At 48.4% G+C, this 25,704-nt stretch overlaps 1 long non-coding RNA gene across 5 annotated transcripts in view; it reads right to left on the reverse strand.

Annotated features, from left to right (window-relative positions):
* LOC102165464 (uncharacterized) overlaps window positions 1–25,704 on the reverse strand; it is a 186,482-nt gene that overhangs the window by 50,520 nt on the left and 110,258 nt on the right. The window contains exons 7-8 of one of the 5 annotated variants that reach the window (XR_014843325.1): window positions 12,294–12,476; window positions 10,820–12,177 (exon numbers count right to left, since the gene is read on the reverse strand). The exons of 3 other annotated variants lie outside the window; for them this stretch is intronic. This is a non-coding gene — a long non-coding RNA (uncharacterized LOC102165464). Of the gene's footprint in view, window positions 1–10,819; window positions 12,178–12,293; window positions 12,477–17,967; window positions 18,978–25,704 lie in introns of those variants that run through there. One more of the 5 variants, XR_014843322.1, reaches the window with a different exon arrangement.

Consider the following 25,704-nt stretch of genomic DNA (forward strand, 5'->3'; position numbering starts at 1 on the left):
CTGAAATGATGGACTCGTGGATTTTTCTCCCTGGATATGGAGCTGTTGGGAAGCAGAGATTTTTGTCTTGTGAAGTAGGGGAATCTGAGCCAATACAGGCACACCTCCTGTTACGCACTACGCTTTTTCCTGCTTCACAGATACTGTGATGCTATTGGTTTTACAAGTTGAAAGTTTGTGGCAACCCTGTGTCATCTCTCAGCAAGGTTTTCCCAACAGCATTTGCTCAGTTTGTATCCCTGTGTCCCATTTTTTGGAATTCTCGCAGAATTTCAAACTTTCTTTATTATTTATATTTGCAATAGTGGTCTGTGACCAGTGCTTTTTTTTGTTGTTTTTGTTTTCTTTTTACGGCTGCACCTGTACCACATGGAAGTTCCCAGACTAGGGGTCATATTGGAGCTGCGGTGCCCAGCCACACCAGATCCGAGCCGCATTTGTGACTTAAGCTGCAGCTCACAGCAACGCCAGATCCTTAATCCACTGAACAAGGCCAGGGATCAAACCTGCGTCATCACAGAGACAACAACAGGTCCTCAACCCACTGAGCCACAGCGGGAACTCCTGTGATCAGTGACCTCTGAGGTCACTTTTGCAAAAAGACATGACTTGCTGGAGTTCCCATCATGGCTCTGTGGTTAACGAATCTGACAAGGAACCATGAGGTTGCAGGTTCGATCTCTGGCCTTGCTCAGTGGGTTAAGGATCTGGCATTGCCGTGATGTAGGTTGCAGACTCCGCTCGGATCCCGCGTTACTGTGACTGGCATGGGCCTGCGGCTACAGCTCTGATTAGACCCCTAGCCTGGGAATCTCCATATGCCGCAGGAGCAGCCCTAAGAAAGGCAAAAAGACCAAAAAAAAAAAAAAAAAAAAAAAAGATATGACTTGCTGAAGGCTCACAGGATGGTTAGCACTTTTTAGCAATAAAGCATTTTAAATTAACACTGTGTTTTAGAGATTAGGATAGTGCACACCTAAGAGATTAGACTATGGAGTAAACACAACTTTCATAGGCCCTGGGAAACCACAACTTTCGTGTGAATTTTACCGCGTGGGTCCGGACCGAGGTGAGCCTGGAGCAGAAGGGCTTCGTAGCTGAACACCCACCGGATTCCTTTCTTCCGTCTCCTCCACGCTCTTTAACAAGAGTGCCTCAGTGAACCAGCACGTACACTTTTAGGGGTGAATGAATCCCCCCCTTCCGAGCTCTCCGACTAGCGAGAGGGAGAGAAATGAGCAGTGCCGTTTCCGGCATCTGGAGCGGTGAGGGCTTGGAGCAACCACTCCCGCCAGAGAGCAGGGAAGCTCTGTTGCCGTAGGCCCGCTCTGGCGGCCAGGGAGTGTGCACCTCCTGATCGGAGAGGGACGCGGCGGCGGCGAATGTACAGTTACGGAGACAGCCTCTTTGTCCCTTCTTTCAGGGCGCTGGACTGCTCACACTTTATTGGCAACAGTGGTTGATGATATAGACAGTTTCTCACTACAGATTACACTACAGTGTTAAAAGTACATTGGTCAATTATTCATGGTAGAGCAGCTGTGCATCCTGTTTTAAGATCTCTATCTTATGTGGTATATATACACAATGGAATACTACTCAGCCATAAAAAAGGATGACATCATGCCATTTGCAGCAACATGGATGCAACTAGAGAATCTCATACTGAGTGAAATGAGCCAGAAAGACAAAGACAAGTACCATATGATATCACTTATAACTGGAATCTAATATCCAGCACAAATGAACATCTCCTCAGAAAAGAAAATCATGGACTTGGAGAAGAGACTTGTGGCTGCCTGATGGGAGGGGGAGGGGGTGGGAGGGATCGGGAGCTTGGGCTTATCAGACACAACCTAGAATAGATTTACAAGGAGATCCCGCTGAATAGCATTGAGAACTATGTCTAGATACTCATGTTGCAACAGAAGAAAGGGTGGGGGAAAAACTGTAATTGCAATGTATACATGTAAGGATAACCTGACCCCCTTGCTGTACAGTGGGAAAATAAAAAAAAAAATTAAAAATAAAAAAAAATAAAAATACAGTGAAGTTAAAAAAAAAAGATCTCTATCTTAACTAAGCTTAGTGAGTACTTTGAAGAGGCCATAGACACAAGAATTTGGCATTTACAAACTTTGTAGACTGGTGTTTATCTTCAAAGTGTTATGGCAGGGAGACAGTGTAAGTAAATATAAACCAACTTAATTAAACTAGCGATCACTAAAAAGCTTTTAAAATCAAAGACAAAACTCACAGCTAGGTTTTTTGGATAAGATATGGCTAACTTCTATGGACCTCATTAAAATCCTAACTCTAAAAGCTTACTATATAACTAGTTAATAGATAAACACTATGTTTTAATTAAGTTGGATTTAAATAGGGGAAAGTGAAAGTCAGGATGAAATTCTTATTATTGTTGTAATTTTGTTAAGTCACAAATCACCACAGGACAATAGGAATGGGAAATAAGAATAAGAAGTACATAAACAGGAAAGACTGAGGAAAACTGAGTAACAAATAAAACAGCAGGAAAGACTAGGTCACCCGAGAAACAGTCCATGTTCTCCAGCGCAAACATGGAAACTGTTTTCCTGGGAAAGCCCCAATTCTTCCCCATCAACATCAAAGTGAGAGCCGTGTAACCTGAGGCCTGCCCTCGGCCTGTACCATGCAGGCAGGCTTTCATCCTGACCAGAGGCCCACCTTCGGCTTGTACCGTGCAGGTGAGCTCCCTTTCTTGGTTAAGAATCTGCCTTCAGGTTTTTCTGCCATCAGGCAAGGTCCTTTTTTTTTTTTTTTTTGAACCCCTGCATTTTCCTCGGCTCCCCGCACTCCGTCTCCATGCAGACCTTCCAGGACGCACGGAGAGATGCTCGGGGGGCCTTGGCCACAGCCACAGGGGAGATGCTGCTTGTCCACAAGCAGTTGCACAGCACCCATCCGTGCTCGGAGCCATGGGACGTGGCCAACGTTGCAGCTGGAGAGACGCCCTCTCATTGTTTCTGCGTTAAACAATTGCTTCTCTATCTCATGCTCCTTGCATCAGAGTCCATTTACCTCCGGGAACATTTTTCATTTTCCTTCCAGGCCCTTATTTATTTCAGGCAATTCATCTTTTCTGCAGTGCCCTTGGCTGCCACCTAGTTAATTGCTTGCTGTTCAAAAAGTTTTTCATGTTTAAGCTTACTTTTTCATTCAGGACCCAGGAAGCACAGCCTAAAAAAAATGTGGTAAGCTATACTAGAAATATAGCTTATTTTACCTTTTCTTTCCCACCCCATGAAAATGTTGAGGGGAAAGTTAGCATAAGGTGGGATTTCTGGGCCATTCACTGGGGCCGTGAAAGGGAGGCACCCCGTTTTGCGACCCGGACCACCCACAGGCGGGGCCCTGCGGTGTGTTTACACCCAGATCTGGAGCGAAATTATCGCCGCCCCTGTTATGCGGTGTCTGGGGACTCTGCAGGTGCCGAAGTTATTTAATGTGATGTAATGAGCTCCAGCTGAACATGGAAGGATCTGGAAAGAAGACTCTCTGAAAGGATGCCGGAGAGTTATTTTCAGAGAAGCAGATAATGAGACCGGGAGGGGCCCTCAGGCTAAAGGGCACGAGGCACCAGCCGCTTCCCAGCCCGCCACCCTGAACCCTCTTCCAAGGACCACTGCTTGATCTGCTCCTTGGAGGTTTAGGCCTCCGCCCAAAGCGCCCTCCCAGGCACGTCCGCCTGACCGTCCGACCGACCTCTGCTGACCAAGCTCCGCCCCACGTCTGCTGCTGAATGACACCCGGTGGCTCTGGCTCCTGCTTGAAATGACGTATAGTTGTCACCGTGCTCACTGCTGGCCTCCCCCCAGGTCAGTTCCATACATTCTAAGAAAGCAGGGGCTCTGTCTGTCTTGTCTCCCACTTCCTCTCTGCGGTGAGCACTCAGCAATGTCACCAAATAAGAAAGGACTTGGGTAGATTTAGCCAATATGTCCTTGTGTGAAAATCACAGCAATTTTGGTGACAGTAAACCATATATATGTATATATTTTTTGGTCTTTTTGCTTTTTCTAGGGCCACACCCGCAGCATATGGAGGTCAGGCTAGAGTTCCAATCGGAGCTGCAGCTGCCGGCCTACACCAGAGCCACAGCAACGCAGGATCCATGCAGCATCTGCAGCCTACACCACAGCTCACGGCAACGCCGGATCTTTAACCCACTGAGCAAGGCCAGGGATCAAAGCTGCAACCTCATGGTTCCTAGTCGGATTCGTTAACCACTGCGCCACGACGGGAACGCCAAACAAATCATATTGTAAACCACGACTTCTGGGCTATTAACATCTCAGGTGTTACAGAAAGGGATTTTTGTGTGTCATCTGACTGAAGCCTCTTAATCCTGTGAGTTTCATATCCCTATTATTCCCATTTTAAAGAGGAGGAAACAGGCTCAGCACAGTCTGGGAACTTGCCCGGGTTAACACAGGTAGGACGTGAGGGACATGGACTGTAGCCCACACCTGACTCCAGTGCTCCAACACTAGAACCAGCCGCTGCTGGCCCCGTTTCCTACAAAGAGCATCACATGAGCCCTGAGCCTTAGAGAGTCCCAAGAACAAACCTCCCAGAACTGTCCCCTGAAAGGGTGACACATCCCAATTCGCAGCCAGGACTCTCTCAACTACAAACATCGGGAGGGGGTTTCACAGGAGGAAGCACTCGGGAGACAAACCAAACGGACTTCAGCTCATTCAAGGGCAGCCTGCCCACGCCCTGGCCTGGCAAGGTCAGGACAGGTTGGCAAGTTTTGTGGCACAGCCAGCTGTGAGGGGACGTCACGAGGCCAGGAGGGCACAGTCATAAGAACAATGCGGCTTTGACGCGTCTACAACGTCACTTGTTTACATACCTCATCTCAAGTAATGCTCACGGCAGCCCAGGAGGCAAGCATCCTCAGCCCCCATCAGAATGGTCCAGCCAGCTCGGAGGGGTTACATAATTGGGCCACCCCACCCAGCCAGGAGGAGACAGTGCCTGCATTCGGACTCCTGGCCAGCCTCCCCCAAGCCTGTGGTGCTTCAATTACTTGGCTCCCCCAGTGCACGTTGTGTCCTCTGTTAAAATTGTTTTAAGGAGATCATTCATTTTATGCAGAAATGTGAGCACAGATCTTTCTCCCATTCCTGTTTCATATTTTTTTAAAAATGACCCTTAAACTCTGCCAAACAATGAGAAAAATTCAAATGAATTAAAAACAAACATAAAAAGAAAAGGAAAGCAGTGGTAGGAAGGAAAACCAGAGTGTCATTTCGCTCCTACAGCCCATTCTCAAGTGCAAATCGATGTTCACAGGACACACCCTGCCAGAGCAGCAGAGCCTTGACCCTGACCCATGACCCGACCTCTACTCACTGCTGCCCCAAATCTGTTGGAAAGCTCAGCTTCTGCATTTGCCCCTCCCGACTTCAGGAAGAAATGGAAGTTTCATGTCGTCTTACTACATCCTTGAATTCCCCACTGCGTGTGCCTTTGAAGCCATTTATTTGATTTTTGCAGCTTGATGTTCACCCATTTAATAGATATAACCCGAGTCTGAACAGATGCAAATATCCATGACACCGTCATGACGAGAAGGGAACACACAGCAATACCTCGCCAAGTTCCCTTGCTGTGGGACCTTCAAGGCCCCTCCAAGGAGATAACTCAAAAAGCCTCTGGCCGCCGAGACAAAAACTATCAGACCCCCATCACCCTTTAGTCCCACTCAGTCGTCAAACTTCTGGAGCCTCCCCTGAGCAACCTGGCTCCTTCTTCCTGCCCCCGCTGGGAAAGGTTTCATGGCCCACTCCTCACCCCGCCCCTATAGGAGCAACATACACCCACAACCAACCAGCACATTGTATCCTGAGACTCCCCCCCTTCTCCTTTGTCCCACGCTGCTCTGGGTCGGCTCCCTCGTTCATCAGGAAGTCGTCCTGCTGCACTAGCAGCGTTTCTATTCTCAATAAAACGCTTCTTTCTTTCCACCCCATACGAGTCCAGGAATTCTTCTTCCCATCTGCATGCATGGACCACGCCACTTGTGTCCCGCCCCCCACCCCCTTTTCTTCCTTTGGTTTTTTGGAAGCACCACATATACCAGATCCAAGCTCTTAATTTCGAGGTGCACGGAACTGTTACCAACTATAGGCACTGTGTCACAGACCTCTAGAATTTTCCATCTTGACAAATGAAACCTCATACCCAACCAACAGCAACCCCCACTGCCCTGCCCAGCCCCTGGTCACCACATTACCTCCTTCGCTGCTAGGACTCTCCCTTCCATTTATCTTCCAAGAGGAATCACATTTTCATCCTCCTGGGACCGGCTGATTTCACTCAGCTTAACGCACTCCAGGTTCACCCATGTTTTACCAAAAGCAGGATTTCCTTCTTTTTTTTTTAGGGTTGAATTCTTATAGTTGCCGAGTTTCAGGTTTATTATTGTTATTCATTCAAATTGTCTGCTGAAATTCTCCACCCATCACGTGTTTTCTTAACCAGAATGATTGCAGCTCCTGGGAGGACCTCGTCCCAGGGGATTCCAACAACCAAGTCACCTGAGCCTGTTCCTAGTGCCTTTATTTCCCTTTGGAGCCTGTTACTCAACACACCTGGTGACATTTCAGAGGAAGTGTCTGACTGCCCACGGAAGGTCATGGGGCCTTCTGAAAGTGTCCCCTCTCCCAGGTAGAGCGAGTGGAGTCAAATCACCCTGAAATTTCTCTGTAGTGCTGGTCAGGCAATTTCAGCCTTGGATTCATCCTGATTCATGGGTTCCGGCGGATGCCCTGGTGAATTTATTAAGACCCACCCTCTTCCGCGGGCTGACCTGCAAGTTTGGGCTTCTCAGCACCTTGAAATCATGCTTGGTGTTATTCCATTTCTTCAGTGGCTCCTTCTGCACTTCGCAGACCCTTGCCTGCTCACTTGAAGAATATTAATGGTCTTAAGAGAAACCTGCCAAATGTGGGCCCGCTTCTCTCTGCCCAGCTTCTCATGGGATCTGGGATCCCAAGTCCCGGCTGCCTCGACAGCCCCAAACTCCATTTTTCCCTTGTATCTCCCCGCCCCCCAAGATTTCTCCTCCTGCTGGCTTCTCTGTCCTCTAGCAGAGACCCTCTGCTGGTTCTGCCATGTGGGATTCTCATTTCTCACCTGAAGCATGAACCAGCAAGTACATGGAGGGAGAAGCAGGCACAGGAGGTGGACATGTTTTTCTGCAGCCCCTTTCTTGCAAAAACCTTGCTCTTCAACCCTGAAAGCTGCCGAAGCTGTCCAGCACCTTCAAGCGGATCTTTCAGCGTCTTATCTGGCTTGTCTATCTGTGCTGGGCGCTTACATGGCTCTGCTTCCAGCCAGTCACTCCTTCATGGTTGGACGCAGAAGTTCTCAGGAGAGGTTTTAGTGCAGGAGATGACACTTCTGGTGAGTGCCAGAAGCTGAGCCAATCCAGCCAGGCAGGTCATCTGGCAACTCCAGAGCCAGGACAGGCAGATTGTAGGTGGTGAAAAAGCCAACAGGAGAAGAGAAGGGAGTCGGGAACCAGATATTCAGAATGGGTTGAGAAGCTGGTACCTCCTGATGACATCGTAAGGAACTGGAAATGACACTGGAGGAGGGGTTTGTCATCCACATCAAAGGACCTTGAGCGACAAGGCAGAGTCTGGGCTTTGTCCCCCTGGGCAGGAGGCTATGGGAGGAGTGTGACCAAAACTGGAATTTCTGAGGCGAGTCCTGTCCACAGAGAGACCCACTGGGCATCTCACCAGAATGGAGACGGGGGAGGGGGGATGCGAGAGTTTGGGAAACAGTTGGGGGGTTAACAGGGAAGTTCAGAGCATCTGCAAGGATGCATTTCAGGGGTGACAGCAGGACCAGCCAGGAAGGGAGAAATGGATGGGAGCTTGGGGGTCCTGGAAGTTTTCCCTGAGCTTCATAGCCCATCTTCCTGTTCACTGAGCGAGCTGTTCATGAGTCGTGTGGATCTTAGGATGCACGTAGTACCTTCTGCAAGAGAAGGAACTGCCCAGATTTGTGTCTGCAGAGCTGATAAAAGGCAGAGGCACACTCAGCATGCCATGCCTCCTTTCTCATCAGTCAGCGGGGGCTTTCCTTTGGGACAGAGTCTGAAAGCCACTGCCTGCTGAATGCACGTCTTCCCAGGAGAGGCAGTTCCCACCTGGCAGGCAGGGTGCCTGGGGGGGGGGGGGGAGCAGTCACGTTCTCTCCCCAGTATCCAGGGACTTGCAGGTGCCCAGAGATGGTTTCAGCAGCCCACAGGGGCTGTGTCTGGGCTCGGAGGTTTCTCGTGCCAGCTAATTGCACAGAAGTGGGGACCAAATCCCCTTTATGACACTACAGTGAGAAGGAGCTCGCACACCAGCAGGCTCCCGTCAGTGCAGCAATCCCATTTTCTCCCTGTAGGTGGACCTATCTAAAGCTGTAAAAATACCCAGTACCTTGAAACAAATTCATAAAAGGAGCATTATGAATTCAGGAAATAATCAGGCACACACAAACCTTTGCAGGCTCAGAGGTTTCTGACAGTGTAATTTGTGAGTGAAACTGGAAACCGTGAAAATGTCTTGCAGTGAGAGAACTGGGAAAATGGTGTCATAACCAAATAGTGGGCTAGCGTGCAATGATTTAAATTTATATTTGGTAAAATAAGTTCTGATAAAATCCAGATAATATGTTCATTTTACAAATCAGATTGGAATGTTTCTCTCAGCATTGAAAATGTGCTGTGGAGAGAGGGAGAAACTGGGGGAAAATACCTGCAGTTTTTAAGTGTGTATCCTAAAGGGATGGTGCCTATATCAGATTTTCTACTTATTCCACAATGAACATATTATAAAATGCATTTATACATTTAAAAATATGTATACATATTAAAATATAAGGATATAGAAAAAATTTGAGACTGCAGAGTATCCTGGAAAAATCTTTTACAATGAGGCGGATCTTGCTTCACAATAGTCTGCCAATTTCTAACTCTCAGATCTTAGATTTTGAAAGGCAGTTCACCTTTCTGCAAGTTCTGTTTCTTCAAAATGGGGATTCAGGAGAGCTTCCTTACACAATTTTTGTGAGATAAGATAATATAAAGCACCTGGCACATTATTAGTGCTCAAACAAGGGAGCTATTTTTATTATTGTTCGAGAATAATTACACGCCAGTTTTCTTCTCAACAGGGACTCAACTTGGGGCAAAGGATGCTGACTGGATGGCCTGGCCTCAGGGCACGAGGCTGCTGGGGCCTCAGGGGTTAGGGCGCCTGGGCCCTGGGCAGCACCTGCTGGCACAGTCAGTTTGCCTCTGTGGCTCTGCTTTCTCTGTGCTATGCGACCAGCCTCTCCCGCTCTGCCAGTTCTTTCCTGTGCCATGATGACCTCAGACCTGATGCACGGCCATTCTTTCTCCTTCAGAAGAAAGGGAGTTTCCTGCTCTCACCCGTTCTTCAAACTCAGGCACAGCGCCCCAAGGACCTCAGATATGACCTTGTCACCACATTCAAGACCCAGAAACGCAAACATGCTGCCACCTCCGAAACCCCTGCCCGCGAAGCCCAGGTTCTGATTCAAGTCCTGGCGGGACGGGCAGACCCCCAGACGTCCAGCCCCGTCCCTAACCGACACCCTCTCGCAGTTGGGCATCTTCTTAAACAGTGTTCCAACTCGAGCTCTGCCTAGTCTGAGCTGCATGATTTGGGGTGAGTCACTTCCTCTGGCTGAGCCTCTGCTGAAGTCTCAGCTCTCCCCACCCGGGAGGGCCTTTATGCATCATCTCAGGCATACTCCTCATTTTGTCAGATGAACAGTCACTCCGCCCCCAGCCCAATCATTCGGCGGCCCCATTGATCAAGCCCGCCCTCAGCCCTCTGCTGGGGATGTGGGAGCTGGCTCATCCCAGACCAGGAGAGCAGCTGGTGACTCACGGGCACAGAGGGGGCCTCCTCTGCTGAATAGTCCATCAGAGCTGTGACGTGCCCAGCACATCCGTCAGTGTGATGCCCCAAGAAATTGTATTTCTGGTTTTAGTTTTCTGTTATCAACATCGATTTTGCTCATTTCAGCTCTGAGTGTCATGCATTGGACTCCTACTCTCTGCTAAGCAAGCATAAGTTATGCTAATACTTTCCATCTAATTCTTATGTCAGTGCTTCAGGAACATGAATGCTATCTTCATTTCAAGGGTGAGGACATTCTACTTTAGAAATCAGACTGAGAGCCTTAGAGACGCCCAGCTGTCACACCGATAGTACGTGGGCTGTAAAATACAATTGATGGTGATTGTTGAAATAGGAAGTTGGATATCTTTTACCAAAGCCCATTTTTTTCCTTTTACAAGTGAGGAAATAGAGGTTCTGAGGTGGTGAGTGACAGGTGTGAGGCTCTCACATTGGAAGAGCGGTTCTAGGACTGAGACCTGCTCTTCCGGATTCACCGAGGATGCCGCCCCTCTTGGCTCTTAGCATCCATCCTTCCCCATGAACTCAAGACTCTTGCTTGATGCCTGTGTGTCAGCCTCTGCCCCTTTTGGAAACTAGCCCCCTCACCTGTGTTCAGCAGTTGTCCTCAGAGCCAGGCATGCCATCCCTTGTTACAAGGCTTCCTAGGAGAAATCTACCTGATGACAAATCAGGGAGGGCCCCAAGGGGACTTTCAGCCTGAGCTGGGGACATGGAAGGAGAGAGGAGGACGGCGTGGATGCAGATAACCTCAATGAGAGAGAAGAGCGGGAGGAAGGCTGCTTTCCTAAACGCTGGCTAAGCAAGCTCCAGATTGGTTTTGTTTTTTGGTGTTTTTTTCGTTTTGTTTTGTTTTTTTGCATCCTATTTTTGGTCCCCTCCCTTTCCCTCATCACCTGCCTGTGGGAGCTCCTCTCTATCCTCTTGGCTCCTAAACAGAGTACTTAGAAAAACCTTGGTGTGAGATCTGCCATAGTTCAGATTAGACTCCACGTCAGATTCTATTTTCTGTATGTTCAGAGTGAATGGGCACAGGCGTGAACAAAGGCAGTTCTAAGAGGAGCGTTATAGCCACAAAGGCCAATGTTAAGAAAGGAGGCTCTCAACCCAACCTGACTTTATACCTCAAGGAACTGGAAAAAGAACAAACAAAACCCAAGGTTATCAGAGGGGGTGAAATAAGATCAGAGCAGATATAAATGAAATAAAGCCTAGAATAGAAAAGATCAATGAAAATAAGAGCTGGTTTCTTAAGATTAAGCAAAAAAGGTTCCCATAAATAAAATTAGAAATGAAAGATGAGACATTAAAATTGATGCCACAGAAATGCAAAGGAGAGGACTGTGAGATAGGATAGTGGGGGTTGCTTTTCGATGCGTACAAACTTTCTGCTACACACAGTGAGTTCTAGAGATTTGCTATACAATATAGTACCTTTAGTCAACAATAACTACAGGTTAAAAGCATGTGCACTTTAAAGAATGTCTACTTTAAAATATGTTAGGAGAACAGGTCTCATATTACGTGTTCCCACCAAAACAAAACCCCACAAAAGGACACAAGGGCATCTTTGGAGGTGATGAACACGTCAGCACCCTGGTTACACTGATGCTATCCCAGGTGCAATCACAAACACAAAGGTGTATACACTGGATGGATGCAATTTTGTGCATACCAGACACACCTCAACGAAGCAAGTAATTTGAGTGAATGAGAAAATGAATAAAAATCTCAACTTTCATTAACTCCAGATGGTGAACTGAGGACCAAAAGACAGCTCCATTCATTACAAAGACCACAGACTAGCACCAGAGAGACTTCACTTCAAGCCCTGGCTTTGATTCACAGTAAGGCTTGACTCTTGAGTCCCGTTTCCCCTTCTCTAAAAGAGGGAGGGTAATAATCATCCTTTATGATTGTTGTTGGGAAGGTAAACATTAGCTCTTGTTTATGTTAGTCTGTGACGATGATGAGATCGGTCGATAGTCTTGGCCTGAGTTGGCCAAGTCTGTCACAGGGCCAGGGGCTGCAGTAGACCCTGTCCAGATGTCTAGTCTTTGACCTTCAGAGACAGAACAACATAAGCAGGGGTGGATGTTCGTGGGGCTGCCTTCTGGGGACAGCTGAGTCATCCCAGTCGAGAGTGATGAGGGAGGCTTCCACGACGCTATGCAATCTGCGAGGAGAAAAGAACGTGGGCTGGTTTTGTTGCCTTTTCCAAATGCTATTTCCACTGAGTTCTATTTCAGCGAATGCTGATGAGACCCTCAGCTCAGGAGGCCAGAGCCAGACCTGATGGAAGAACCCAGGAGGGGATGCCCACGGCTGTCTCTCCCTGGGTGTGCAGTGCCCTCTAGTGGCTGGGGCCCCAAGCATCCAGACCACTGCCTTGGTGCAGGTGTTCCGGCTGAAAGGATGCTCTTGAGGTTTCCACCGTCCTGTGGGTTGTCCTGCTCCCCTTTGGAAGCTGGAGATCTAGGAGGAAGGGAGGAAAAGCACAGTCCTTTCATTGTTGTGCTCAAATGTGGGCTCATGTAATGGATCTGGGCTGTACCATGAACCTGCTGATGAGCCACAAGTATTTGCCTGGGCTCTTTGAGTCTGTTTCCTCAGAATTGTGTTATGAAATTAAAGAGGGCAGATAATGCATGCGGAAGCCCCCTGAGCACTTTCTGACACCTTGTAGATTCCCATTAGAAAGCTGGTCACTTTGACCTCAGTATTTTCCTTTCTCAGCTACATGAAATTGGTAATGCGCAGAAAAAGGTGAAGCATCTACCCTTGCAGTTGACATCAGCTGAGTGCTGAAGAGGGGCGGGTTCACAGACCTCTAACACCTGCCCCCCAGGAGCTCATAAACCCAAATGGAGAGAGAGCTATGAAAGAAAATTTTTTGTCTTTTTGCCATTTCTTGGGCCTCTCCTGTGGCATATGGAGGTTCCCAGGCTAGGGGTTGAATTGGAGCTGCAGCCACCAGCCTATGCCACAGCCACAGCAACTCAGGATCTGAGCCTCGTCTGCAATCTGCACCACAGCTCACGGCAACACTGGATCCTTAACCCAATGAGCAAGGCCGGGGATCAAACCCGCAACCTCATGGTTCCTAGTTGGATTCGTTAACCAGTGAGCCACGACGGGACTCCGAAAATAACTGTTTTTAAGATGGTTGCATGAAAGTTAATCTTCTTCATGTATCTCTAAGCTAGTTAGGCTGTATTCTCATTATAATCCTATCCTGCTTCAGAAAGAGAAAAGGAGTTAATGGTTCTAATAACCACCCCCAGTCCACAGGGTACACTGGGGAGAGGTGGCCACAGTAGTCACAAGAACAGTATCTTAGAGGAGGTTAACTTGAATCCTTGCAAGACTATTGTACCTCGAAAAGAACAATTTGGAAATGAAATGAAGTATGCTGTGGCCTTGGACCCACTATTACACTCCCAAGGAATCATTCTAAGCAAATAATTTAGATAAAAATTTAAAGCAATTAAAGTCATATACAGAAGATATTGTTAGGACTTTGTAAGGCACACAAGAAGATGGACATAATAGAATGGTAAACAGAATTCTATCAGTAGGAGGGGATTGTGTAGCCATATGAAATTAGAATTAGGAAAAGTGGGACTATGTATGCAATTAAATACAAATATAAGAGCAGAGTATAAAGTGGCACACATTACACCTAAAAGGGATGCATACACACACAGAGAAACTAATATATTCGGGTAAAGTGATTTGGGATACGGTCTTGTGCAAGCATAAAAAATGAAGATCATACTTGTATATAATATAAAGATGCATACAAATTTTACAAGATCTGATCTTAATCCTAATACAAAATGACTAATTTGAACATACTATTCTTAATTGTGCAAGAGTAAGGACAAAATGCTGTGATTTCAGAATGGCGAGATCTCTCCCAGATTGGCTTGTGCTGACATCTTAGTTGGTGACACATTCCCTGAATAATGAAAGCAGAAAAGCTGTAGTCATCACTGGAGATGGAACAGCCCAGGGATTAGGAACCGAGGCTTTGGAGCCAGAACACCTCGGTTTGAATTCGCACCTGTTTTACTGTTCAACCGTAAGCAAAAATAAGTCCTTTGTGACTCAGCGTCCTTATTGGTAATGTTAGATAATAATAGAACTTGACTTAGATGGTTCTTGTGAAGCTTAGCATTCTTTGATGTCTTCCCATCATCACACCACAACTCTCATCTCCATCTTCATTGTAGTTTGAGTTGAGTGAGAGCTAGGAGAGCCTGTAGAGGCTGAGAAGCCTTGGTGATGGGACAGTGCTGGTTTCTGGCTAGTCCCAAGCTCTGTGGAGATGGCAATAGACGGTGTGATGGGGCAGGTCTGTGGCGGGGGGGGCGGGGAGGATGTTAAGTACCTGAGTGGATCCTGTGTTTTATCCCGTAGGGACTTTCAAGACTTACAGAGAAGACATGGTCACAGAAAGCAGAATGACCCATAAAGACATGCTAAAGTCAGCTCTCACATACCCAGATGCAGTTGGGACCAGCATTAGCAAGAAGCCATCTCTTCAGCATCTTCGCCGAAATGCATGAAGCAATAAATAAAACCTCATATGGATTTTATGCTCCAATTTCACGCTTGTAACATTGGAAAAATTTCAGCAAGCAAATAAAAAATTCAGCTGAATTTTATTGAGTTAGTTGACTCAGCAACAGTTGACTCAGCAACAGCAGAATGTTGGCTTGCACAACCCTAAGTTCACTGTCCTTTATGGTTTTCTTCAGTTTTTCCTGAGGCCAGAAGCCTGGCAGGGGATGAGAGTGGGGAGGGGGAGTGTCTGAGCCGACACAACAGCCAAGGATGTTCTGGGTCCAGAGGAGGCTACTTTCCTGTGGTTTTTCCGAGTGCTCCAAAGCAGAGACCCAAATGTTGGGAGTAGCAGGAGTCAGACATGCACATTCTATAACCGAGCTCCAAGGCCCAATGCAATGGCTTGTGACACAGGTCAGGGGCTACATAGATGATGGAGAAAGCAAGCCCGAGGCTCAAATTCGGAAGGTTGGGCAAGACATAGGTTCATATCCATCAACGGAGCATGTGCGGTGCCACCACTGGAGCCCCAGACGAGTCTAGCCTGGTTGTTCTCAATCCAGGTCTCCTGAGATCCCTAAAAAACTTTAGAGTTGCTTCATTCTCTTCAAGGTATGAGGAGCCAAGAAGGATCTTTCCCACTCTGCAAGACTGCCTCCCTCAAAGTCCATAGCAGAGGCCTGGTGAGGCCAGTTCAGCCACTGCCTCAAACAGAAGACAGTGACTGAAAGGCTCTGGCACCCACCTGGCTTAGCCCTACCCCAAATCCACACCCCACTGTGGGTGAGAGTCCTCATTTTTCATGGACCAGATGACTTTTTGAATTTTTTTCATGCCGAGTAGTTGAGCAAGATAACAAAAGTGAGTTACAATCTCCAGATATAGCATTGGATATTGTCTACTTGGTGCCAAACCTTTGTTAGATGCTGCGTAGACCAAGGAAGAGACGTTCTGTAAATGAGTTGATATGATGAACACGCTGCCCCTGAAGTTTAAAAAGAGCAAAAAGGACCTGATCCTAGCTTTCCCTCCTGAAGGGCCTCCTGCTCTAGAAGAGGAAAGAGTGACCAGGAACTATAGCTCGATGGATGCAATGGTGCGAGTGCTCTGATAGCTTTCTGGGTCACCTCAGTGGGAGCAAGGTCACCGTCATCCTCTTGGGAAGAAGCTACAGCCCAGAGTGATTCCTGGAAAAGACAATACTTTAGCTCAGAAGAGATTAAGCTCAGGGTTTCTCAGTGTGAGCAATATCGATATTTTCAGCTGGATGAGTCTTTGTTATTGGGGGCTATCCGTGTCATCGCAGGATGCTACTAGCCTCTTTGGCCGCTACCCAGTTGTGAAAACCAAAAAATGTCCATGGACATTGCCCAGGCTCCCAGCTTCTATTGAGAACAACTGATGGAGCTTCATGAATGCGGGTTGGACAGTGTAGAAAAGACAGCTCAGCTCTTATCTGCAGGAAGTCCTTGTGAGGTTTCAGAGAGGTGGTCCCACTAGGAGACTCACATGGTAGGGGCAGCAGCTGGTGGTGATGTCCACACTCAACTCAGCTTCTAATTTGACAGGAGGTGGTGGGGCAGCCACTGGTCCAACCCTGCCCCTAGTGGCTTCCCTGAAGAACAGCTGCAGCAAGCCCTGGGGGCTTCCTGCAAGTCCTACCTGGGTGGGTGGTTCTAGAATATCAACATCTGATTTCAACATGACATAGGTGTCCTCTTACAGCATAAAGAGCAAAGGGACTTTGAACCAGGACCTGTGTCTTCCTCTGTCTTTCAGAGTGAGGTTCTGTTTGAAATTCTGAGATTCAAAGACGTTTGGGAGCCAGAAGTAGAGCATGGGGGCCATCTGCTCCATTGTGTGGGTGGTTGTGGAGAGGAGGGGGAGGCTCAGATAAGAGTCTTTTCCTCAAAGATGCTCCGTCCCTCAGCAGTGCGTTTGTGTGGCTTCCAGACACTGGAAGAGGTCTTACACTTCCCCGGGTAACAGTACAGGCAAATAAGTGACACACCCCATTTCACCTGTTCTTTCTGTGGCATTAGCAACAGCAGGACAAAGGCTTGGCTTGCAGACCATCAAGAGTTGGTTGGCCAACACTTTTTTTTATGTGACGGAGAAGAGTGATTTCACGCTTAAAAAAGCCATCCCATGCGACAGAACTAACTGTAACTCTTTCACTGAGACGTTCCTATGTATCATTCTAGGCTGAGCATTAGCAAACCTTCTCAAGAAGATGCGACTTGCCCAAGGCCACACAGCTAGCAGGTGACATGAGTGGGACTGTCTGAATATATCCCACTTTTTTTTTTTCCCAAGAGCTTAGATTATCTTAACTACCATTACTCTGAATTCTTTTTCAGGCAGGCTACCTATCTCTACTTCACTTAGTAGTACTTTCTGGGTTTTTATCTTGATCCTTCATCTGGAATATATTTCTCTGCTGTCTCCTTTTGTCTCACTTTCTGTGCTTGTGGTCTCTGTTCTACAGGACCATAGCGCCCGCCTCTTGCTCCTGGTGCCTGAGGTTGGTCCAGGGGCCTTCTGGTGGGTGGAGCTGGGTCTTACGCAGGGCCTCTGTCAAGGTGTGTGTCAAATTTCCTTTTTCTCAAAAATTGAGATCTTTATGATAGAGTCTTTCCATCCAAAACCACCATTCATCTTTCTATCTGACTCAGTTTTATTTTCCACTGGTCACCACTTCTGATATTCCCTGAGTGTCTGGGAACGAAGTCAGATTTGAAGCCATAATTGGCTAGGTCTGATGGTGAGACTCCAGGATCCTGCCCCTTCTCTGGGTGGTAGCACTGTCGCATCTCAGGTGTCAGCTCTCCCTCAAAGTACTTTGAAGACTTAAAGCAGCATAAGTTAAATAGTCTGTTTCATAGTCATCAGTAATGTTTTCTCCAGTTATCCCTCATCCTTTCACTGGGTTCCAAATAGTAAAGTGATTTCCTTCCAAGGAGAAGTCTAGGAGGAGGCATCTCCCGGACCCCCCACTCTGACTCCCTGTGCTGGCCCACACTATTTCTTCTGGATCCCCTTGAGATACTTTTCAAAGTCCAGTGAAGTTATTGACGAGTGAAGTCATTTTTGAGATAAATCTGTGATTCTTAGATACATCAGAATCACCTCGAAGACTCAGAAGAGTTGGACTCCTCGTGCCCTCTCAGAAGTTCATTCCAGGTGATGCTGCTGGTTCACCATATGGCACCTGCGTCTGAAGATGCGGGTGATGTGTGTTTGGATACATACCTCTTAGAAGTCCCACAGAGTTTATCCTGATCCTGTTTGCTCATGGCTGGCTCCATCAGCGCCCCCATGTCCTATTCTTAGCCTGTGCATTAATGTGCATTATTCATGGTTATCGAGTTGGATAACGGTGGTTGAGGGCCTTCTATTTTTATCATAATTAAAGGGTTTAGGGGAAAATAAGTTTAGTTGTTACATGCCCTCACATTGCCTTGCAGGGTTGGGGCAAAATGCTGGGAATTAAAATTAAAGAGGTGCCACAAGTCTGTCCATGCTTTTGAAGGCCATGGAGTTTTCAGTTCAGGGGTCTCACAGCCGCAGACGGAAGTGGGCACAGGAGTCTGCACTTCCCCTCCAGCTCCATCTAAGGCTCAGGGGCTTGCCAAGCCTAATGGAACAGGGAGGGCAGGGGAAGGGGACTTGGCCCAGGCCCCTGGCCTCCACTTTTCCGCTTTAAGTGCAGCACATAGAGATGGCCCACTGGTGCCTGCAGCTGAAGCCAGCTCAAGGTCATTGGCCATCAAGGCCTCCTACACAGACCCCTCTGCTTCTTTTATGGTTGTCAGGGTGCTGAATCCGGAGGCAGGGCAGGCAGCCTGAGTGTGTGGACTTGGACATGATAGGATTATTCAAACCCCGCTGCGGAACCCATGAGCCTTGGTTTCTTCATCTTTAAGTTGCAACTATAAACTCAGAGTTATGAGGAGGATTAAATAAGAAGGGACTACCACAGACAAACACTTAAGATTAGCACTTTCCACTCCTCCCAGGGAACTGCTGACACTTATGTACACCTGATGGCACCATCTGGAATCTCCAAGTCAATGCGTCTTGTTCCCAGAGGCTGGCCCACAGCCGACCACGTCACAGCTCTTGCAGTCACCCCAAGGAGTCCTTCTTAAGGCCAACAGCTTCTTGAGATGTAGCACAGCGCTTCTCAACGTGGACAGCAAAATCACATGGGTATCTTGTTGAAACACTCTCATTGCTCAAAGTACAGGTCATGGACCAGGAGCCTTGGCATCACCTGGGAGCTTGTCAGAACTGCAGAATCTCAGGGTCCACCTCAGGCCTATCAAATAGGCATCTGCCTTTTCGCCCGTTCTGCAGGCAATCTGCATGTCCAGTAAAGCCTGAGACGTCCCGGCTCCGGAAAGCCTGTTAGAAAATACGCTTTACTCAGGGCATCTTAGAATCACGAAGGATAGTCCCGACTCTGCCTGCAAAGAATGATGTCAGGTGCTATTTAAACTATTGATTCTGAGGTTCATCCAGGAAGATACCTGATGAGCATCTCTGGGGCGGGGCCTGGGACCTGCTTTTTGAAAGCTCACCAGCATCTTCCCACTCAGTCTTGAGAAGCACCATCAGTACCACTCAGTGCTTCTGAGTAAACACAGCCCATCATACCACATTTTTCTCAAGTGTTTTTTCCCTTAACTCCCTCTCCCTGAGACACTTCCAGGAAGACCATTGTCCTTTACTTGATTACTTCCTAGCACTTGCTGGACCACTGCTATGTGACCGCCGTGAGATGATGTGTCACCCGTCTCATTTGAATACCGCAACTGAGAGGCATCCGTCTTCCCAGGGGACAGAGGTGACCACGAAGCCTTGGGGAGATTAAGGGACCTCCACTGGGCATCGCAACTAGTAAGAGATGGGCAAAGCCTGAATTTGAACACAGGAGGATCTGATGCCAAAGGCGGGAGGTTTTGAGGTAAATGGTCCTGAAGACAATATAGAAACGCAGTGCTTAGAACATGGTGCATGCTGGATGTTTAGTGAATGACGGAGCGAATGCATCATTGCATCCTTACTCGTCCTGTGCTCCCCACCCCATCAGAACATGGTGTGGGGGTGGGTAATACCTGCAGAGGGCTGTGAGTAGGCGATGCCGTGTGCTGCAGAGGGCATGTGGTTCAGGGCAGCTGCCCACAAGTGTTGAGTCCCCTTCATCTCCTGATCAGCTGCCGCACCTGGCCGTTTCGAAAGGTGTGTGAGCCAAACTGAACTGCGCTCCAGGGTGACAGAAAAACTTGAAACCTCGAGAGATACAGGCATCATCTCCTGGAGCCGACAAGCAGGCCTGGGCAGGCTCTGCCTCCTCTAAGACACCCTCCCCTACAATGGGGGATGCAGGAGGACGAGAGCCCCCCTTCCCCCAGCTCACTGCAGTGGGTGGTGTTCACGCCTCTCCCGCACCTGCTGGCCATCCAGCCTGTCGGCATCTGCCCAGGAAGAGCCGTGAACCAAGGCCACGTCGACTGCCTGTTAGGGCACCCTCCCATGTGTGTCGTGCATTGCGGGTGGGGAAGGATGCGTGTTTCTGACCTCTGGTGCTCAGGTTCTGAACAGCAGGCTCCAGGCGGAGCTGCTCAAAGCCCTTTGGGAGAGTAGAGTTGGGGACCCCTGAGCAGAGCTTACCAAGCACCCACACCTGGAGCCGGAGGCATTTTCAGATTGGAACACTCCCCGTCACCTCCAAGACACAATTTCCTTGGAGCAAGAAGTTCCCCTCGAGTCACAACGTAAATGCACAAGCACACCTGTTTCTATCGCTCAGTTTATGATGAGGTGTTACATGCATGTAAACTAAAGATGCTAAAACTGCAGATGACAATATTATCCACCTCGCTTTGTTGCCAAGATAAAAACGAAGCAATTCCTTCTATCATCTCTGCTTAGTAAAGAAACCACCCCAGAAGAGAGATTAAGCCACTCGCTTAGCAATGAGTTAAGTCGTCAAGGGGGAGGTTACATGCAGTTCACGCACCCAACTTTCTCACTGAACTTGGACTTCTTCCTTAACTTCCTCTCCCTGGACGGGTCACCTGCCCTCTCAGGGCTTGAGTGTCTCCAATGAGTACAAGGGCTGAGAAGCTGTCTCCTCCAGCAGGAGGTGTGTAGGTCAGTGGAGGCTCTTCAGATAGACTCATACAGACGGGGGTTTTCTGCTTTCGGAATAGTCAGCTGTCTTAGCTGTTCTAACAAGCACACAAAAAAGATATGAAAGATCAGGTTTTTAGGTCACAAAAATGTGTGTAGCCAATCCCAGATCTCCTCTAGGGAAGGACACACATTAGAAGGTCCAGATGTTTCTCCAGGACGTGAATACTTCCTCTTCTCCCCTCCCTCAGCCATCCCTCAATGCCTATTTCTAATTTTTTTTTAATTATAGGACTGCATTACCATTGTAAAGTAAGAGAGCTGCATGTTAGATACTTGAAAACCAGAGAACACCCCAGAATGTTCTCCCCACCCCAACAAGCTTTGTATTAGTTTCAGGATATTCTCATATACTTCAGTTTTTACAGATAAAACCACTGCTGTATATTCTGTACCCTGTTTTTTTCCCTCCTGCGAATATCGTGTTTTTCCATGCTGCTTTAGAGTTTTCTTAACTGATTCAAAAGAGTTGAGTGTGCACACGATAATTTATATACCCATTTCCCTGTTATTGATTATTTAAGGCTCTTTCTAGTTTTTCCCCATTAAAAAGGCCTCAGGGAATATACTCATACATAGACGTTGCTTTTCTTTCTCAGACAAGGAATTATATCCTTAGGCTCCGCTCCCAGAAGTGACTTATTGGGTCAAAGACTATGAATACTTCTGTCTCTGGAAGTATTTGCCAAATTGCTTTTTCCAAAATAGTCATTACAATAAAAGAGGGGCAGGGAGCGAGTTTTCCCAGCTCCTTTGATTTTTGTGTTTCATTTTCTCCTTCAACCATTGATACTTTAACAGGCAAAAAGCCTCTCATGGTTTGGATCTGGACTTCTCCGTGCGTGAGGCTGGCCTTCATTAGGTATCCATCTGCTTCCTGGTTATGTGTCCAAAGCTCCTATGTTGCTCTTTAGGTGGGGGGGCCTCTGGGGCTATAAGGCATCGCTGGAGTCAGGTCCAAGGCACCATGGGCTGCTTACTGTGCAGACAGAGTCCACGTGCTGGGAAGGGACGTGAGTCTCACACCCACCGCTGAGCATGGCGAGCTAATGAGGTACAGAGAGCCGAGAGGAGAGCTGAGACCCAGGGTCTATAGGGTGTGGGTGTGCTCAGCTATCGTTCCCAGGCGGCAGAGAAAGCCTGCAAACAAGGCATGAGATTGTGACCCTGTCCGAGATGCTGGCTCATCCCCAGCCCAGCATGTCACGGGGGTGGATCCCTCAAGTCTGGGCGTGTGTCTGCTGAGCACCTGGCCCCAGCGGTCAGTACCCGGCCAAAAGCAGCCCATGTTCCAGAGACAAGGCCTCCTGCCATCAGGGCCTGACGACTCAGGGGGAACTGACACCCTCAGAGAAAATGTCACAAGTCGTGGTAGGGGCCACGTGTGAAGCCCCCAGAGCTCAGCACAGTGCCCGCCAGGTGGCACACCACCTTCGCTAAATTCATCAGGTTCATTGGCACGTAGTTAACAGAGCTGAGGGTTAGCACGTGTGCAGTGTTTAACCTCTTGGGATCAGACCCATGTGTCAAGAAGACGACGACAAAAGGTGTCGGGATGAGGGAAGAGGCCCTCCTGTGGCGGACGATGCGGGTTTCAGCAGCTCAAGGAAAGCCTGAAGGAGAGGACAGCTGGCGGCTGTTGTAGGATTTCCAGGAGCCGAAGCCACCTGTTCTTCACTGAAGAGCTGGGTGACACCTGCAGGTGTCCGGTATATAATGACAGTTCAATAAATATTCCTTCTCGAGCCGCTCCTGTCATTCAGCAGGAATGGAGTCAACACACACATAATTGGCAAAGCCAAGACCTTATCCTGAAGCCACAAATCAGAGCATGATAGAGCTGTTGATATCTTAAAGACGACCCCATTAGAACGCCACCTGTTAAGAGATGGGGCATTAAAGCCCAGAACATGCCGTGTTTAGTGTCACGTCAGGAGTCAGGAAGGCTCATACACCCCGACTCCTGTCTCCAGCACTGGCCTTGTCCTTCTGTGGCCCATCAGAACCCGAGGCAACAGATTGGGCCCCAGGTCCTCAGACTCGTGTATCTCCTCTGCCGACCCTGAGTGGGCTCGAGCAGCCTCAGGAAGCACAGACACCCTCCAGGAGTGGGGAAGCCAGGGGATGTGTGCAGAACACCACCCATGCCCATTTGGGGTCCACTGAGAGGGACTGGGCCAACGGCCCTGATAGCACGTGGGCATCTCCAGGTTAGAAGACTCCCAACCCACACCTTGGGCGGTCGGGATATGTCAGAGTGACACGGAAGAGCTCTGGCCACACCCTCGGCTGTGCAACCAGTGCTCTCTGAAACGTGAGGCGAGCCCCTTCCCCTCTCTGCCCGTTTCCCCATCTGTCAAATGAAGAGCCTAGAACAGGTAGGATGCAGTTCACATGGGATTTTCATTCCTTGCTTTTAAGAAAAAGGAAAGTCAGTGTTTTTCTTGCATCTGCTGTTTCTCAAAATACTCAACCTGCCAGAGACATATACTTTGGGGATGGTGGGTTCTGAACCCCAACAGCACTGCAGGATGTTTTGCATCAAAGGGAGCAGGCCGAGCTCACGTCAGGCTGTCTGAAAAGATGCAGCTCTGGACACAGCAAGATGGGCTCTTTGGAGAAGGGGATCCTGGTTGGAGGGACTACAGTGTGGCAGGTGGCCAAAGGGACAACAGGCTTTTTGTATCAGCTGACATATGAAAATACCATGAGAGCTAACTTTAGGAATTCCCAGGTGTGGCTGGTATCACAACAAGCAGTCTCATTCGTCTGGCTAGAGGTGTATGCGGAGGCGTGTCTAGGAGAATATGCCCTGTGAAAGGTGTGGGGCTGGTGAGTAGTCGGTTTTATAAGAAACAAGATTTTCCAAGGTGCTCTGCATCCGATTTGCTGATAGGAAGCAGGAGACAAACTTCCTTCCCATACTTTCGGAAAGTTCTAGTAAAACGCTAAGAGCATTGGCCTTGGAGTCAAGACCTGGACCCATGCCCCTGACCTTGCCACTTACAAGCTTTTGGTTCAAACAGTGCACTAATTATGGCCAGTCTCCTACCACACAATTCGGGAAGAGAACCACTGCTTCACCCGAGAGGCGTTCTGAGGATCAAGCTAAAGGGGTGTGAAAATAAGTCTGCACCTGATCAGTGCTCCATAGACAGTCGACAAAAGCTATGATCCATCCACCTGGTGGGGACACACCCTCATCTTTTCCATTTTGATTCTAACTCTGCCTTCTGTTACGCGGCGTCAGAAGGGCCTCCACAGCCCAACAACAATGCTGAGTCTTAATTAGCATTTATGGAACAACTTTTGCGGAGGGAGAGGCAGGGTGCTGGGGAGACAGATTCATGTATCCGTTTATTAAACGTTTGCTGATCCAGAATCTACCATCAAGAAAACACAGGGGGAGTTTAACAGGATGGCCTTCTCTTCAGCTGTGGAATTCACATCTCGACAACCAGACATGAACTTGAGCTCTCAGATGCTGACCTGTGAAATTCTAGTTAGTTCTACGTTCAGGAAAGATTACTTTCATCAACTGGCTTGTGATACAGCTGAGAATCACAAAGATTTTCTTATGACACCGTGCCATTATTTGGAGCTTCTTGGTCCTGGACATGGTTTTCTTGGCAATATTTGGAGAGCAAGGCCAACAACATAGGTAATCTCAGATAACTAGTTCTTTAGGGGAAAGAAAAAAAAAAGAAACCCTTTGGGTTCATTCTCAGAGCACCCGGAAAGAGCATAGACGTCTTGTTTCGTACGTGTGGGATTGTAATTGGGTCTGCGTGGGCTCTGCTGATTGAGTTGTCTGAGTCATTATTGTCATGGAACGTGGAACAGAGTGGTGGCTCAACGTACGCCTGTGGAATGACAATTCCGCAGTTGTAATGCAATCAGCCAAAGCAATCCATTTATTTGTTCATCTCTTAAGTGTTCATTGAGCCTTTCCCGTCTGCCAAGCCCTCTGGAGGATGGAAAATTGAATCAGAGGGGGACTGTGCTCCGTCTAGTAGAGAAGGCGAGGATGCCAAGTACCAGGTCGAGAGAGACGAGAAAGCTGGGAGAAGAACTGATGAAAAGTTATTAGGTTTTAAGAGCTTCTTTCTGGATGAGATGAGAGGTGTAATAGGAGAGCTGGGCCATCTTCACGATGGACACCGAGTTGGGTTACAGTGATTCTACATACACCATGCATTTCTATCACATGCCTGGCGATCTTCCTATGGAAGTGTGTGAATTCTGACCCCTACACCCAAGGGGCTGTAACTTACAAGTTTAGCTCACACGTGTTAGTCTGTCCAAGATCACCATGGAGCTGCACGTGACGAGAAGATCTGGAACCAGGTTAATCTGTCCCCACACCCCGTGCTGCCCCCGTTATTAGGGTTGGCTGATGTCGAAATGGAGCGTGGGCATGGCCAAACAGGGAGGCAGATGTGTTTGGATGGTGGAGAGTACCACCCTTGAGGGCGGCATGGCCAGGGAGGGGAAGGTGTGTGCTGAGCCTGAGAGAACCCTCGGTGCCCGCTGGGGAGTTTGGACTTCATCCCTGGAAGCGGTGGGGAGCCCCCGATGTTTTGTGGGAGAGGAACAGCTGAACAGATGACGGGGAGACCACTGGAGGTAAAGACAAGCAGCGGCAATGATTTAAGCTGGATGGCGACCCTTGTGAAGAGAAGAGGACCAGGCATGCTTGCCCGCGCCCTAAAGCCTAGGACAGGGGAATGGAACATGCTACCCCAACATATGCCGCCCTGGCGTATCATTTAGGCCGAAGGCACTTGAGAAACACCAGATATGGGGAAAGGGCTACTGACCCACCCCTTTCTGCCTTAAAAGCAGGTCAGGAGACTTTTCCTGACAAAGGCAGCTGCACCGCAGCAAGAAGAAAACATCACCAGAGACAGGAGCCAACCGCAACGTGAGCCCGTAC

This window comes from Sus scrofa, chromosome 4 (genome assembly GCF_054392235.1).
Source record: "Sus scrofa isolate SSC_HxYL_T2T_F1_AM1 chromosome 4, Sscrofa_HxYL_maternal_Yorkshire_Landrace_v2.0, whole genome shotgun sequence".
Classification (NCBI taxonomy): Eukaryota; Metazoa; Chordata; class Mammalia; order Artiodactyla; family Suidae; genus Sus; species Sus scrofa.